This window comes from Argiope bruennichi, chromosome 7, assembly GCF_947563725.1.
Source record: "Argiope bruennichi chromosome 7, qqArgBrue1.1, whole genome shotgun sequence".
In the NCBI taxonomy this organism is placed as follows: domain Eukaryota; kingdom Metazoa; phylum Arthropoda; class Arachnida; order Araneae; family Araneidae; genus Argiope; species Argiope bruennichi.
Genome location: NC_079157.1, coordinates 92464367 through 92476850, shown reverse-complemented (window position 1 = coordinate 92476850; position 12484 = coordinate 92464367). Strand labels below are relative to the sequence as shown.

Below are 12484 nucleotides of genomic sequence, written 5' to 3'. Positions count from 1 at the left end.
GAATAATATTTTTACCTGATTTAAAATTATGAGGTTAAATAATTCTAGTGTAAGATTAGTTCTCATAATGCTTCTTTGAATTGTAATAATATATTATTTATAGAAATGAAGTAATCCATAGTTGCTAAAAGATATTGTTTATAATTATCATTGTGTTCGATTTGCAATTAAAAAAGTAGAAATGTGGAGAAATTGTACAATAGTTTTTGCCCTGCTTTTAACAAGGAACGCAGCATACAAATTCTAAATATTTTATTTTAATTGCTTTAATTTTAATCAATTTGCTAGTTCAAATTTTTTTCCTTTCAATATATCTTCTAATTACGAGAAATGTTTTTCCTGTTTCTTCCACAAACTTCTTGTAAATTGAAGATATTTCAGCGGAACTATTTAAATCTCTGAAAGTGCTGCTTTTATATTTCTTTTTGTTAGAAAATTCATTATATATAGATACTGCCTGTTTCTCATGCACGGCACGTAATTCACTCTTATGTTTCTAATATATAATATCATTAATGGAAAGTTATACTTTAATGCTAGTTTTTATATGGATTATTTTGATTAAAAAAAGATGGTGTTTGAATGAAGTTTGAATTCAATTTCAAATCCAAAAATGTGCATTTCTACAAATAATTATTAGCATATACAACGTATTTCGAAACTTACGATACAAACTTTAATGAGAGATAGAAGATATCTAGATTTTCAAAAATTGGATGCAACGCACAATTTCATGTCAAACGGTGAAATGGTATTAAATAAAGTAATTATGTGTCCTGAAATAGTGGAAAACAATGATAAAAAAAAGGATAAATCTGAGAAAAAGCAACTTTTCCATTTAATGGAATTCGGTAGTCACCAAGTTGAAAAAGAGCAGTTGTATTAAATAATTTACAAAGCCTGCTCACTAGCAACAGTAATGCAGAATTCTCACTTAGGCCAAGAAATTGGATTGCATTGGCGAAAACTTTGGGATTTATGGCTATAAAAATTGTGGTTATAAAATCTTATGTAGGATCGACTTTCTCATGGGAAAAATTCGTACATGAGAGTTAGAAGACTATTTAACTGAAATTAAACATAACCAATATTTCCGCTGAATCAGCTGGTCACCAAAGGCAACTAGTTTATTAATAAATTCGATAATGCTTCGACACTTACTTGATAAATTGATTGGAGATGAACCTGAAGTGTCAGGAAAAGGTAGCGATGGATGCGAACTGGGCGGATTTAGACCGAAATATTCACTAGAGCGTCTGGATTCGTTTTGTTTTGGCATCATATTGTCACTGAGATAATACAAATAGCATGTATTAAAATTTTGCATAAAGTTTTATAAATTACTGGAATAGAATAAAAATTACTTTGTCACGATTTAAATCTGCTTTAAAACTCTCGCAAAGCGTTGTTTTTGTTTTCGAAGAAAATATGTAGAATTGTCTTATAATCGTTAAAAATTGGAATTCGAAATTTCGACGAATTTCCACCTTTCCGAATTACAAAAAATACATTTTTGGAATTATTTTTGTCTGAAAATAGATATTGCAAAAACTGTTGAGCAAGACGGATGAAATTTGGTATGTGATTTTTACATTAAGTTTGTAGATTTGTATTAAATTTTGAACGAAATCCATTTGCAGGAGGGTTGTCTTTCTGCCTGTCCGAGCGCAAGTGAAGATAAATAAAATTTGATACGCAATTTTAGCTTTTAACGCGTATATTTGTATTCAGTTTTGACCCAAATCTTTGACTGAATGAACCTTCTGTAGGACTGTACATTTATAGCATGTAAATGCTATAATTCAGAATTGCAACGATTTAGATGAATGAAATTCGGTATGTGATATTATTAATATTTTAGTTCTATATTCATTTTGTTTTCAGTCGGGCCAAAATCAAAGATGTCCAAAATGCATTCTTCACAATACTATGGTGTTATTCATAACACCACGGCGCTCAAAATACTAATATGCAGCATTCCGAAAATACAAATTTGAGCATTCATGGCGTCTACAACCTTGTTCATGGTCCAGAATTTTATGCAAGTGAGGGGAGAGGATATAACGCCTGTGTTTGGCTTATTAGAGAAAGTTCGGAGGATACAACTTACGCTGATTATAAACAGAAAATACGTATAATAATCATACGAGGTGCTTCTAAAATCATGGGTACTTTAAAGGCAGGACAAACATACAAAAACGTGTCCTTTTTACAATAGAATGCGAGAGCGTAAAAGCCACCATTATCGGGGTTGTTTGTCAATGAATTAAGTTCAATAAAAGATACAATAGATGAAATGTACATCACAGATTTAATGTATGTATCAGTCTCGATACAGTTCGTTGGATAAAAATATGTGAAACGTATCACGTCAGATACTATGTTCTTTGAACACTTACTTTAAGTACTCTAAAAGTTTCTCATTTATATTTCTTTCACTTTCTAGCGAATGCATAGCTCAAGGTAGATATTTTAGAAGGAATAATTCTACTGTGTAATTATCCAAAAGGCTTTAAACAGAAGAAATTGAATAATGGTCTCAGGTTGATCTTTTTTTGATTATTTGTGATATGATGTTGTACCCTAATATTACTGCTTCGTGATAACTTGCATTGGATTCTGCATGTTTTCGGCTAGGGCGGAAAAAATTCTGCTTATTCTGTCATTGTAAATTATTAGCCATTGTAGTGTATTATACTTGCCATCGTAGTGTCTGTTATGCTTGCCATCGTAGTGTCTGTTATGCTTGCCATCGTAGTGTCTGTTATGCTTGCCATCGTAGTGTCTGTTATGCTTGCCATCCTAGTGTCTGTTATGCTTGCCATCCTAGTGTCTGTTATGCTTGCCATCCTAGTGTCTGTTATGCTTGCCATCCTAGTGTCTGTTATGCTTGCCATCCTAGTGTCTGTTATGCTTGCCATCCTAGTGTCTAATTATGCTTGCCATCCTAGTGTCTAATTATGCTTGCCATCCTAGTGTCTAATTATGCTTGCCATCCTAGTGTCTAATTATGCTTGCCATCCTAGTGTCTAATTATGCTTGCCATCCTAGTGTCTAATTATGCTTGCCATCCTAGTGTCTAATTATGCTTGCCATCCTAGTGTCTAATTATGCTTGCCATCCTAGTGTCTAATTATGCTTGCCATCCTAGTGTCTAATTATGCTTGCCATCCTAGTGTCTAATTATGCTTGCCATCCTAGTGTCTAATTATGCTTGCCATCCTAGTGTCTAATTATGCTTGCCATCCTAGTGTCTAATTATGCTTGCCATCCTAGTGTCTAATTATGCTTGCCATCCTAGTGTCTAATTATGCTTGCCATCCTAGTGTCTAATTATGCTTGCCATCCTAGTGTCTAATTATGCTTGCCATCCTAGTGTCTAATTATGCTTGCCATCCTAGTGTCTAATTATGCTTGCCATCCTAGTGTCTAATTATGCTTGCCATCCTAGTGTCTAATTATGCTTGCCATCCTAGTGTCTAATTATGCTTGCCATCCTAGTGTCTAATTATGCTTGCCATCCTAGTGTCTAATTATGCTTGCCATCCTAGTGTCTAATTATGCTTGCCATCCTAGTGTCTAATTATGCTTGCCATCCTAGTGTCTAATTATGCTTGCCATCCTAGTGTCTAATTATGCTTGCCATCCTAGTGTCTAATTATGCTTGCCATCCTAGTGTCTAATTATGCTTGCCATCCTAGTGTCTAATTATGCTTGCCATCCTAGTGTCTAATTATGCTTGCCATCCTAGTGTCTAATTATGCTTGCCATCCTAGTGTCTAATTATGCTTGCCATCCTAGTGTCTAATTATGCTTGCCATCCTAGTGTCTAATTATGCTTGCCATCCTAGTGTCTAATTATGCTTGCCATCCTAGTGTCTAATTATGCTTGCCATCCTAGTGTCTAATTATGCTTGCCATCCTAGTGTCTATTATTGTGCTACTTGTAATGTTGTTAGTCAAACAAAACTGGGTTGTTGTGCTATTATGGGCGGGTATTACAATAAGTCAGTGACGTACATTTTATCTAGCACGTCCATTTCTGTTAGCCCATTGAAAAACAGTCCCCCGAAATAGTAGCTCTATGCGTTTGCGATCCCATATTTGGTACTCATGTGTCAATTGCATGTCAGCGTTGAATAGCCAAAAATCTCCAAACGTGTGGAATTTATTGCAACAACGAATTATCACCAAGAATGTGAAAATATGAAGCTAGTCATAGCTAAAATTTGATTTACTCTCCAGTGATATGCGATTAAAGCTAAAATTCGCACTGGTATGCGATTAGTACAAAAGTACTCCTACATTTTATAATAAAAATGCATATGTTTCTCTATGCATAATATATCTTTAATGTCTACTCATTGATTTTACAATTACTCTATATTAAACACTTAATTTAGCCATTAGTGTCGACAAATGATGTCGTAAAAGCGGTGCGACAACACAAGAAGGACCTCTGTTAAACAAACACAGACTTGGAAGTTTAATTTGGTTTCGTTATATTTAAGTTCTGCTTTTAAAAAACAAGAGGTATTTGGGGTGAGGTTATTGAGATGGCGAAATGACAAGTGACATATTTGTCATATGATGGTGACACTTAAGCCTGTATCCTCTTCTGTAGATTTTTCAGTCGCAAACATAGAACGTTTTAACCCTCTACGTAAAATAAATAGAATAAAAACACACGATACAATGTGAATTTTTGGCAAAATATGATTTCGAAACTAGAACACTTCATTCCCAAAATCGGAACCGTATCACCAGTTCACCCTGGCGTCTTCCTGGAGTTCGGAAAACACCTCTAAGTTGTAGGACAAGAACTGAAACGAAATTTGGAAGTATTTTTCTATCAATAGATTTAGATCATCATCATACTGAAATAGTGCCGTTATTCTAATTAAGTGCTAATATTCGTCACTTAAGAAATGATCGCTAAAATTTGATCTATTGGAAGGATAAAGCAGTTTGTTTGGAGTTCAGTAAAGTATTGATTAATGGACATAACATGTGGATATGCATCTATTAATGATTAGGGTATTTGTAATAACTGCATGCCACTTTTGAACTTCAGGTTTAACCGCATGTTCCTGGCGAACTTCAGGTTTAACCGCATGTTCCTGGCGAACTTCAGGTTTAAGTTCATGTTCCTGGCGAACTTTAGGTTTAAGTTCATGTCATTGCCAAATATAGTCAATATATTAATATGACATCATCGGTGATTAATCGATGCTACAAAAATGATTTTTTTGGTATTTTTTGGTAATTCATCGCCAAAATAGCATTTTATTGTTGTTGCAATAAACAATTCTTTGGCATTTTTTTGCTAGTTAATTGCTGGTATACGATTAGTACACAAGTACTGCGAATATTTTTACTTTTAATTCATTTATTAAATCCGACTAAAATTCAATGCAGTATCTTTAATCAAATAAAACGATATCCTCTACAATGCTAACCAACTAAGATTATCTAGGTTATAATATCTAATGAAAGATTTATTGTAATTGTTCCTATAACCAGCAGGAAATTTTTTTCCTAGATTTTGTAAACGCATTAATAGGTTGATATCTACTTTGACGTGCTCCTTCACATCGGTAAGAATACTAACGGTATTATGTCGTCAAATTAAAAAAAAAATATCAAGAGATGACTATCAAGGTAAACATTACGTGAATAGGACTGCTAGATGAATTGTTCTGAATACTTGGGCGTTCACATGCTTTCCTATTTGGGCTATCTTATTGGCGATAAACTAAAAGGGTACATTAAAATACAGGGTGATTATAATTAAAGTTACGATTTCAAAAATCGATCATTTTAAAACTATTGGTCAGAATGACTTGATATTTTAGCAGAACAATGGTGAAGCAATGGAATTTTTGTTTGGCAAAGGAAAAAATAGTTCCAAAAATGTGTCGATAGATGGTGTTGTCAGGGTTCACATTGTCTGGAGATACGCGAATTACTTATACGTGACATGCGCACCGCAGATATAGCTGCCATAAAAATGCGGAGCACCAGTTTTTTGCATGAATGCTTCCTCATGACTGACTATCAAGGATCGTGCTCTACTCTAGAAGATTTTTTATAAGAAGGAGGATTGTACACTTACAGCTATCGGGAAGTTTCGGACATTGAAATCCATAAAATCGGGTCCAATAACCACAAATGGTCTGCGAACAATGATTGCTAAATTCGAAGAGACCGGTTCATTTGATGTGAAACGGGGTAGAGGAAGGAAACCAGTTTCGGCTGTGGCAGTGGAAGCTGTGCTTACAGCATTACAAGAACAGATTAACAGTGATGCTGGAATCAGCAATACACAGGGAGTTGACCGAATGCTGGATATGCCGATCAGCACGGTGCGTCAAGTAATACGGAACATCTTGCGCTGTTATCCGTAAAAAATAACTCGTGTGCAGGAGTTGCTACTTGCTGACCGGGCATATCGAACTACTTAGGCCTTAACCACCCATCAGTAAAGTGTTTGTATCATGGAACTCTCTTTTTCTTCTCATTATCACTGTTGTCGCTGTGCATGTATGTATGTATGCATTCTTGCCTTACCGGTAATAAATTTTTAGAGAATCCCCAAACTCTATTGTTTCCTTTTGGTTAACGATATTCCTGTAGTTAACAAATCCATTTTTGGTCTTTCACTTGACAGCTCCATATATCGGCATATTTTGGAACTATTTTTTTTTTCTTCGCTAAACAAAATTCCATTGCCTCACGATTGTTCTGCTAAAATATCAAGTCATTCTGACCAGTAGTTTCAAAATTATTCGTTTTTGAAATCATAGCTTTAATTAGAATCGCCCTGTATCTATCTATTAATACAAAATGGTGCCAATTTGTGTTCCACTCTATCGTGAAGAAAGCTGAATATGAACTTTGGATTTAACATATTTTGTTTCCATGTTTGATACAATGTTGCTAATAATTTCATTCCTTTTTATTGTATTTCCAAATTAATGTTTTCTCAAATATACAGATTGACAAAATTTTCAAAATCTGACATAGCCTCTATAATTCTAATGACAATTTTGCATATTTCATTTCTTCTGTCTAGCTATTTGTGTTTTTTTTTATTTGGCTTCTGTTCGCAAATGAATGAACACATGTCTTATAGACGGACTTCGTCTGAAATTAGACAGAATTTTACACATTTGGGGAAAGTATAAGAATTAAATTAACGTTCGGAACTTCTCGTAATTTTGAGCAACATGTTCGCTGACCGATACAAACATATTTCCAAAATATGTATTGAATAATCCAAAATATCTTTTTAAAACGCAAAAACAGTGCGTTTTTTTTTTTTTGTCAATCTCTGCCGAATCGCGCCAAATAATAGGTATTAGATAAATATTAAACTAAAGAATATACTTTGATTACTATACTGGCAATTTATCACCTTAAAAACTGTATTTGAAGACTGTGATTTGATTTAAGAATAGCAGTGCGAACGCCAAAGTTGAATTTCTTTCTACGACTTATTGCAAAACGTGGTAATCCTAATCATCTTCTATCATCCGTGCTGGTGGACTTTAGGCGAGTTTTGGGCTATTGGTAAGATTTAAAAAGGCTTGGCGAAAACGTACCATATTTTTAAATCATGCCAAAGTTTAAAAAAATGGATATTGTACTAGTTTATTTGAAATAACCGTTTAATATTTCCCAATGTGTTGAAATTAGGATTGCATTGATGACTGTATATTAAATGCATGCCAGCGATTAATCGTCAAAATGTATACAAAGATGCCTTTTTATTGAAAGTAACGTTCAATTTCCAAGAAAAAAAATATATCGTTGAAGAGCCATGTTAATCCATTGACTATATTCGCCAAAGGCATGCAATTAATATCCACACTCTATTGGATCATTGCATTATTTTGGACTAAATATTTAGGTTGATAGCTATATTTATTATCCGTTACTTTCATTATTACTATATTTGTTTATTTTGGTTTATTTCAGGTTTATTCCAAAAATATGGGACTTCATAAATACTAATTCTATGATAATTAGGTAAGTTTATACTTCATATTTGTTATCGTTTAAAATATTTAAAATCAATTTGTCTTTCTACACAACTTCTTTCAAAGAAGCTGAAATATCTTGCATTATGCAGTATTTCGGCGTTTGAAACTTCATCACTCAAAAATAAACATGTAAGTATTATAAAACAAACGGGTATTATAAAAGTTCAAATAAGAATATTTAAACGAATCAAATTACAGAAAATCAAAGTTAATTTCACAACTTTGCAAAGGATATTTACCTTTTACTTTTAAATAGAGAATCTCGGAAAAATTTGAAAAAACAAAATGTTGATTTTAGATTTAAATTTTAGCATAATTGAATTTTGTACTTAATCATCTTTACAAATATAAAAATTAGTTATAATGCATGATTGTTTGGCATTGCCAAAAATTAAACACTAAAATTTTGTAACAAGAGAATTGTTGTGATTTTACTTGATGCCAGGTTTACAATCGGCCAGTTATAAGATGGCCAATAGGCAGCGCATGCGTAGAAAAGTTTATTTGCCACAATTTCATAGATTCAGGCATTCCATGTTTGCCTATAAATTGTCGTATAAAATACAATACAGCGGCACGCTGTTGTCCCATGGGGACAATTACTTGCCATCGACCGAACAGCATTTAGCTTCTACGCATGCGCTTCTTACTGGCCGGCTTTTAATTAGTCAAGTGTAAACCCAGCATTAACATACGTAGTACGCTATTTCGGAGTCGCAATTAAATTTGCTGTGATGTCATATTTTTCAATTCTCTTTCGAAATCGTTTGAGGGTAAAATGTTACTCGAATTTAAAGTTTAAGCGCACAAATTGCTCATCAAAAATAAAATTAGAAATATTTTATCTTTTTGACAAATTAAATATTAGATTTCATATTACAAATTTTGATGCGTAGGTACAAAGATTACATTGTAGCATCTTACTTCAAACATGATTATTATTTATGCAACGATAAAGATTTAAAGAATATTAAATATTTTACTTTAGCACATGATTACTTTAGACATCAGGTCAGACTACAGCCAAAGAAGATGGCGTCCTTAAAGAATTTCGCTTGTTGCATTTATTAAGTATATATGCAGTTACAATTACAGTTAAAGCGCACGCACACATATAGGGTGCACCCCAAAAGTGGAAAAAGCTTTTATTTTCCTAAATATTGTAATAATAAACAATTACGAAGTTTAATTAATTATAGTGAGCAATAGTTTGAAAATATTTAGGCTTTAATGGAGGTTGATAGCTGAAAAACGCTTATACGTTCCCTCTACAATACTAGTGCCGCGGTGGCCTAGGTCTCGGCTTAGGAACCGGAGGGTTTCAGGTTCGAGACCCGATTGCACCGAAGAACCGTCGTGTAAGGGGGTCTGTTGCACGTTAAATCCGTCATGACCAAACGTCCTCCCACTGGTGTGGTGTGGAGAGGGGGTGCCAGCTCAGGTGTCGTCCTCGTCATCTGACCAGGGTTCAAAATGACGAGGTCTGTCCCAAAATAGCCCTAGTGTTGCTTTACAACGGGACGTTAATATAACTAAACTAAACTAAATTAAACTAAACTAAAAACTACAATATTAGTGTCAATTAATAAAATATTTCATTTACATTAATCGATACAGGTGCAAAACTTTGAGTTCCATTTTACAAGATTTGCATATATATGTTTATTAGAGATATGTTTATGGGCTCTTTGGAAAAACGAGTTTGGGAGTCCTTTTTTCCGCAGATTATAAAATCAGATATTTTTTTATTGATTTTAATTTTATCTTGATATAAGTGGTTTTAAGCAAAAAAACTTAACAAATTAAAGCGGCATATACTACATATTTATTACAAACAAGATGAACACACACCAAAGTGCACCGAATCTGTTCGTATGTATCTCATACATAAATAAGCAAAAAGAAATGAAATGAAATTTCAAAGAAATTAAAAATAGGTTTTGTTGAAACAAGATAGAAATGTATTAGCTTTCTCCCTTTAGGAAACTATAAAAGAGTTTTTTTTTTCTCCCAACTTTTGATATAAAAGCGTTTAATCGCCTAATTTATTTACAGTGAAAGATATCTCGAACTATATAAAAAAGATGGCAGCACGTGTAGGAGCACCTGAAAGTAATTTTACGAGTTAATTGGTAAAAAAAAAAATATTTACTTGCCATTTCTGAAAGCAGATCGCTACAAATCGGTTACTAGCTTTAGATGCTTCGTGCAATTAATCCAACTTGAGTTGTCTCCCCAGAACTTTCTCGCATATTCTCTAATAAACTTGTCATACCAGAGAACTTCTTGCTTAGCATTGGCGAGAGTTTGGCGATTTATCCCTGGAATACGGTTAACCGTATCCGAAAATAGAATTTGTGTTTTAAACGCATTTTTCCCAACCGATGAAAGAGAAATTTAACACAGAATTTCATTTGTAGTCACAAAATCTAATTCCAAATTTGATGCATTTAAGTCATTGAGTTTTTGAATCATGGTGTTTACATGTTTCAGAAACATCTAAACACGACCGACAGACGGATGGTCCCTTATTGGATTTGGCTTAAAATTCTGAAAATGTCTACATTACAGATGCTAAATATGTGTACCAAATTTTAAAAATTTAGCTCTCACCGTTTTGTAGTTATCGTGTTAACTTATTTTCGTACAGCCGGACGGGCAATCTTCCTTTGAACGATATTTGTTCAAGATTTGAAAATTTGCAAATTTGATGTAAAGACTGTATACCAAATTTCAACCGTCTAACCACCCAAACTACTGCTAATTTTTTCATACCCAAAATATCAATTAAAATATGTTGTGCTGCTCGTTCTTTGGATATGCCAACAGACTCTGTAACCTCTGTCAATTTCAATCGACGATCATTCCTAATATTTTTGTGAACTTTTCTAACGATATCATCTGTAGTGGCTGATTTTGGTCTTCCAGAACACTTTGCATTCAGAGTGCTTGTCGTGCACTTTTAAAGTCTGCAACCCTTGTTTTAACAGTTGTAAATGAAAGAGCAGATTCTCCCAGTGTTGTATCTAGCTCAGTTTTAATATCCGATGGAGATGAGCTTTTTATAAAAAAAAATATTTTTATCACAGCTCGCACTTCAGTTTTCTCCATATTCGGCTAAAAGCTAAAGAAGAACGTTTTAAAACAACACATTATAAAAACAACCAAATGTAAATCTTTGCAAATATGCAAGAAGTATCAAACAAAGATAGTACTATGAAATACTTTAGTCAAAGGAATTCTTTGAGCGCCACCTCTAGGCCAGGTCGGTAACTTTTCACCCGACCTTCGTAATAAGTGTCTTTCAACAGAGCGGGGATAAGAGATCTGCGCTATTAAGTAGTTCAGCTATAAAATAGACAACTTATTTATAATCATGTAAATATGATTTTGCGAATCAGGTTATTATTTTCTCGTATATGAAATTTATAAAAATAAAGTATTGTGATTGCCAGACATGAAATCGTCGCTTCTGCCGTTTATTTTCTAAAGGTGTCCCAAAATAAAATCTTGACTCAATCTCGAATTCCAGTAACGGTTCAGATTTAATCAATTTTATTCACCACTTTGCATGTACAGTTAACTAATTAAAACACTATATATTTACTGTCTAAATATTATTTAGAGCAGTTCTTTCATTTCAGGTGATAAGATATAGTTTACTGATATTATGATATTAAGGTTATAAATATGGTGGGTAACTGCTGATCGTCGAATGGCGACTAGTAAATTATAAAATAAAGCACTTCTTTAAATCTTTTAAATTCTTTTTCACTCGGTTATATAATTAAATCTATGGCCTCGAAATGTTTACTCTAAATCATAATTTATTGATTTTTCCAGATTCAAAATCTTTAACAAGGAATGTAAAGGTTACGAATTCAGAAAAAAAGAACAGTATGTTTTTTACCAAAAAATGATGATTATCATTATATAATTAAATTAATATTATTATATAATTTAAAAAACAGAACACAAACTATATGCAAAAAGAAAAGACATAAAATTCCTTCTGGTTTTATTGTAAACATGCTTCATTTCGTTTGTCTTGCTTTCACCGCTTTTTTTTTAATACTTATATCTTTCTCTTACTACATGGTGCTTAAAGTTTTAATAGGAACTCCGAGAAGTTTTGGAGTTTTATTTTATTAACCAAGTAATGTAAATTTCACTAATTAAAATGCGTAATTTTTTAAATTTCAATAATACGTTCTCATATAATCTTATTATACCGCATATTATATTAGTTATTTTTATTCAATTTTAAGGATTTATCAGCGATTGAGAATCTAAAATTAGTGCGATATGGTGTACTAAATCATTCTTCATTGCGTTTTTTAGGAAGAAAGTATCAGTGAAATCTCATACTCTAAAATTTAAACTTTATCCCTAAAATCTTTGTTTAAATTGTAATTTTCAATATATTCTTATTTAAAAAA

The 12484-nt window shown here is 32.9% G+C and overlaps 1 protein-coding gene across 1 annotated transcript in view; it reads left to right on the top strand.

Annotated features, from left to right (window-relative positions):
• Positions 1–12484, top strand: part of LOC129976018 (uncharacterized) — a 158702-nt gene that overhangs the window by 71233 nt on the left and 74985 nt on the right. The window contains exon 2 of the mRNA XM_056089351.1: positions 7981–8031. The gene's annotated coding sequence lies outside the window, so the exon portion shown is untranslated. The remainder of the gene's footprint in view (positions 1–7980; positions 8032–12484) is intronic.